Genomic DNA, 5,881 nt, shown 5'->3' on the forward strand with positions numbered 1-5,881 from the left:
TTCTTTCACTGTAAAAAATAATTCATCTTTAGTTGAGTCTTTGTTTACTGTGTTTGAAGGAATAAATAGAAAATATCGTCAAAGGTGAAGGGAAGGTTAATCAATAAGGTAACAGGTCGGGGAATAGAGTCAAAGGTTTAAGGTTTTGTCTTTCCTTCCTCATTACCAAGTGTTGGAATAAATAAGCAATGAAATAACTTTACCTTGTTCAATCTGGGAGGGAGTTAAGGAGAATGAATCTTATTTTGTCTTGCTTTCGGCTTTCCTTTAGAATTACCTCATTCAATCAACCATCTATTCTATTACCTCCTCATAAACAAAGAAGGTGAAGGAGAGAAGCCTATTTACTAATTTTCTTCAGTAGTTCAGGCAATGGAATTGTGAGACCGAGTTACATCAGTCGAATTAATCAATCTTTTTCTCTTCCATCTTTGAATTGGATTTGACCTTGTTCAAGAAGAGAAGGTTCAGCTTTTGTCTTTCAAAGCTCCTAATGAATTTACTCCCCTGTAAAGAAAGCAGCTAAGGATTGACTCTTCATACTGTCAAGGAGAATGCATCTTTCTTGTCTTGCTTTTGTCTCCCTCAAACACAGTAAAGGAGTAAGGAATGTTTCATCTTGACTTGAAACAAACACTTGAAGGTGAACGAGTGAAGCAGTTACAGAAGGTGAAGGAAAGCAAAGAGAGAAAAGAGAGAGACCGGCCATATGTCCTCTTAATTAAAGAAGGTAACAGGTAAGTAAATAGGTAAAGTTGTTGCTAATGAATGGACTCTCCTTTACGGTCTTTGTTTGAAGGGAAAAGGTTTGATGAGGTTGAGTATTGACTTGTTGGAGAGGTTCAGAAGAATGCATAGGAAAGGTGCGAAGCCACAAGACCTAGTTTACCTCCTTAATGAAATAATAAGGGACTAGGGAATAGAGTATAAGAAGTGGATCATACAGCCTATGTTTACTGCTCAAGAATAGGGAAAGGATCCAGATCAGAGAAAGAATAAAAGACCTGTTACCAGGTTCAAGCAAGAAAGGATCAGAGAAAGAATCAAAGAAAGACCTAGTTACCGGGTTCAAGCAAGAATAAAGAGGAGAGCGAAGCAATGAGAGACCGTAAAATAGTTAGTTCAACCCTTCAGTCGTCGAGTAAATGAATTAGTTGCTTTAGCTGCTTTACCAGAGAGTCAGTCAAAGAGTGAAAGAAAGAAAGGAGAAAGAGTTGTAACGGAGGGTATAGGTCAAGTAATATAGGAAAAGAAGAACGAGTAAGTGGTTCCAATGAATAAAAGGAGTATTGATATCTTTTACAGTGAATAAATAAATAGAAGTAATTGAGTTCAGGAGTTTCCCTACTGTTTAACGAACCATACATAACTGAATAGAGAAAAAGGTTAAGGTTTTCTCTTTCGTCTTTACTTCATGTTCACTCTCATTCATAGTTCAATCAGTCTAATTCATCAATAGGTGAATATCGGTTTCTTTTCTTCTTTCGTTTCGTCTCATTCTTGTTTCATTTCTTCTTTGTTTGGTTCCGGTTCATCTTTCTTCTTCTTCTTTTCTTTCACTCAGTCTCACATAGAAGTTCTCTTCTTTCTTTTTCTATTTCTTCTCAATTCCGATTCTCCTTCCTCTTCTTTTCCTCTTGTGACTTCTGAATAATCAACTATACAAAAGTCCCTTCATTCTCTTACTTTCTCTCTCCCTTGAAATGGCTTCCTCCCCTGCTATGAGTTCTCCTTTCGACTGGTTGACGCTTAGAGCTGAACTACCACCTAGCGCACTAAGGCACTTCATAAGGCTGGATCAACTGAATCCGATAGTAGTTGTCTCTGTCCACTAGAGTGGTGAATGAAAAGCATATTCTCCTATTGCAAGAGTGCCCGCGGAGGCGCTTGCTTAGATGAGAGTGGAGTTCCTTCACCTCCAATTGCTTTCCTCTCAACCTCGAACAGCCCCACAACCTCTCTCTCGTGGGCTAACCAATGCGCCCCTACTAATAGCTATCTAATGCAAATATCTCATTTATGAGCCATATTCGCCTGAATTAAAGGCAACTGAGAGCCAAGCAAGCAAATCGTAAGGCCCACTTGACTTGTATGGATTCCGAAGAACTATAAAATCAAATGAGTAAGTAGTATACTTTCAATCTAAAGTTTCAGATATCAATAGTGGTGAATATCTATATTTTCCAATATTCAATTGATCGTATGGAAAGACGCCTACACGGAACCTATACGAAGGAGCAAACAAGCCCCGTACTCTACTTGAATTTGACTAGGCATTGATTCCCATCTCGTTCAATCAATCGACCCTCCTAGGACTGTTGTTTCAAGAATATGACCTTAGCAACCCGAAACGTGAGCGAGGAAGCTGACTACACCTTAGCCCTTTGACTTGAGTTTGATTTCTGCAGTGCACTACGAGCCGACTGCAAGCACATACCTATGGATCTATGTCACCAAAAAACCCCTAGCAAGTCTACCAACCAACACAGATCTTCCCAAGCAGCTTCCAACTGCGCCAACTAGACATGTATTGAAACCTGGCCTATCTCCTCGTTCGCCGCCCCGAAAAGCTTTCCCCACCAACTCTATCTTCACTTCTTGTTCTGGTTATGAGGGAAACGATTTGAAACCCATAACTAGGGATCCGCACTCCCACTTCACTTTTCCTTCGTCCAAAAGACTTCTCGGAGGAAGAACTTGAATCCTTCCACCATTATCCATAACAAGTTCAACAAGGTGAGGCCAAGAAGCTAAAATGAATGAGCATCCTAGGAAGCCCTAGAGAAGGAAAGACGAATTTGATAAGCTAATGTGAGAAGCTAATGCTGTGGATCGCCCTTTAACTTGTAGCAAAAATTAGTTATCCGGGGAATGAGTCTTCGGCGGGAAAGGATGTCGATCCAATACAGGTACAAGTCACTAATTATCCCTTGGACTAGTTATCCTGGATGTCCAATAGCAATAAAGCAAAGAGAGAGGGGAAAGTTGCCCGAAAGTGCCTATTTGGAAGGTGAAAACGCCTAACAGTTTGCTACTAAGGCTCTCTTCTCTCCCCCCTTTGAGGTATCGACTTAGCCCGAGGTCAACAAAAGTGAAAAAGATGGGTTTAACATGGAAAAAGCGTCATCCCGCTTCTTCTTCACCTATGAATAGATTCTCTTTCTCCATAATCGATGGAAGCCACGTAGGAAGAAGGCTCTGAAAGAGCTTTGCACCTGTGCGTGAAGGAATAGACACTCTGATGCTGAGGAAGAGACTGAAAGACACTTTTCCTTTGGAACAGATATGACTATTAATATCTTAATATAAGTTCTTCTAACTCGAAATAGAAGCAACAAGCTCACCCTTTTGTTTTGGAAGATTTGGCAACGACAGCGCTACCTAAGCCCATCCTTTCTTCACTTGTGTGACAAATCAAGAAGTTGGTTCAATGAGGAAAAATAGGGAGAATCTTTCTTGTTGCGAAAAAGCAAGGGAGACGAATATCGAGATTGGTTTGTGCTCCGTAACTAATAGAGAATTCCCTTCTCTGACAGATACTTGGCTTAAAGAGCAGCTAACGTCCTCGGCTGAAGCAAAGATAAGCTAAGCCTTGGTGCAACTCTGCCCGAATCACCCTAGTCTATTGGAAAGATCTGCCAGAACCCTCTTCTCCTTCAGACTCGACTACACGTAAAAGTTGTCTCATCTGAAGCTAACTCTCTTTCATGAGTGCATAGATGGATGATTTCTCACTTATCACAGCTTGTTGAGGCAACTTCTAAGTTGGCATACCTTGCATACATCGAAAGAAGGATTGCTCCTTTCTCTTTCTTCAGACTTTCAAGTGACATCCATCCCATTCCCGCTAGTGCTACTCTGCCTTCTTTCCCAGCATTTCTGTTTTCTTGTCACATATGCACTGCTACTAGTTAGAATAAGCAACTAATAAGGTAGACTATCGCGTATCTATTTGAAGCTGGTGGTATACATGCACATATCAGCTATAGAAGGAAGCAGAATAACTTAGTCAAAATCAATCCCCTTTTTAGGAAAGGAATGGCACTAGACTTAGATAGAGCAAAGCTCGCAATATGAGTGTTTGTTTTGCTTTCACAAATGGATCAGCAGTGATCTTTACGGAGTTTTCCTGCACCCGAGCTAAGGGGTTGAATGTCGAAACCAACCATCCCCAGAGTGCGGTGAAAATCCAATATCGATCTGTCTTCCGCTTTTTTAATACATTGATAGCCTGATTAGTAGAGGATTCGAACCCCATAGAATGGTATAGGCTAGATGCCTTTCGATCGTCAGATACAATACACAATTTTATCTATGCATTCATTGAATACTAAATCTCACTAAACACTCTTTCGAAGTATGATAGAGATGACGAATGGAGAAAGTTTGATCTCTTCCGACGACAAAAGTGATCAATTGTTGGGCTTTTTGGGATTCTCTTATTAGGCAAAGAGGTCGGATAGCAAAAATAGCACGGAAAGACAAAGGTCTCGCTTTAGTATGGCTAGGCAGCAACAAGGAAGGTCTCTCTCGCATCTACACTTTCGAAGCTCGTGCATAAGAGCTTGAAGTGATTCCATTTCTTTGTTTTGAAGCACCACTTGGTTCTAAAGGAAGGTCCCAGTCTAATCTTATCCTTTCTTTTATTGGTTAATCCATTTTTCAGAAAAGGGCTATACTATAACTATAGGATGAGGTCCTCTAAGAAAGAAAAAATTAGCTTTGCCTCGCAGTATTGTCCTTATTCTGCCTTATATCACACCTTATCCATCGGTTAAAAGGGGGCCGGGAGTGGAAATAGAGCTCCAACCCAACTACTAAACTACTATTGGTAGACGAGGTCAAATTCCTTCGATCAAGTGCAAGTGGCGGGATAGGCCTTTTGCTTTTGATAACCGATTCTAAGGAAAGGCAAACTAGGACGCGCTAGAGATAACAGGTTCTAGGGCAAAAAACGAATGTTGTTCCATCCCCTTTCATCTTTTGCTATCTCTTTGTCAAGGTCAAGTTCTCTTTGCTTTCTATTGCCCTTCCTGTTGAAGTGAAGTTCTAATTCGAAAGGCATATATTTCCATGTAAGTTGTATGCTATCATGTTGGAGTGGCCTACAAGGATATGCTGGAAATGGAACTACATAGGTTGTGGGAATTGGATCAATTTGAACTGATCCAAATCAAAGTACCCCTTACCTCACGTATTGGCTCTCCTTATTATATTCTTATACTTTCAGTCTAATCCTCATTCTCAGCATCAAGGGGCTCTCGACTATAAGATAGTGGCTAGTAGTTAATTCTTCGAAGTTCATAGCCGAAGCTGCATCAAGCCCTAGCCTGCCATCCGAACATGTTGAATCAGCATCATAATCAGCAGCTGGAATTGAATCAGTGCTTGGTCTATTCCCCCTATTCGTTATTCCTTTCATTTTACATTTTGACTTGTTGATAACCTTTGCTACTTCCGAAAGCCTCCTTGGAGTGGATAAAAAGAAAAAAGAAAAGCCTGCCTTGCGCCCCGTTCCTCCCGAAAGGTCAGTTCAAGCACACAGCCTGAACTACGACTTTAAGCTATCAATTCCATTAGATCTCCAGAATTGTCACCTAGTAACAGCCTTATTCATTGACACTGATACAATGAACTACTTGAAGCGGTACGATAATAAGGCTTCCGTCACCTCTGATTGATAGGGCTAGTTCTGTGATGTTGTTTTCTCTGTATCGTATCTTGCCCCCGTTCCCCGGGCCTACTGCTAGTAGACGCCTTCCCCTCCTTTTGATTGTTTCGTTCTGTCTGCTGCCCCCGTTTGCGTAGTTGCTAGTTTCATCTTTCATGAAAAGATATGTGGTTGGTGTTCAGAATTACCTTTATAGCCCGCCGAAATGGA

The sequence above is a fragment of the Cucurbita maxima genome, unplaced genomic scaffold (genome assembly GCF_002738345.1).
Source record: "Cucurbita maxima cultivar Rimu unplaced genomic scaffold, Cmax_1.0 Cma_Scf00011, whole genome shotgun sequence".
Lineage (NCBI taxonomy): Eukaryota > Viridiplantae > Streptophyta > Magnoliopsida > Cucurbitales > Cucurbitaceae > Cucurbita > Cucurbita maxima.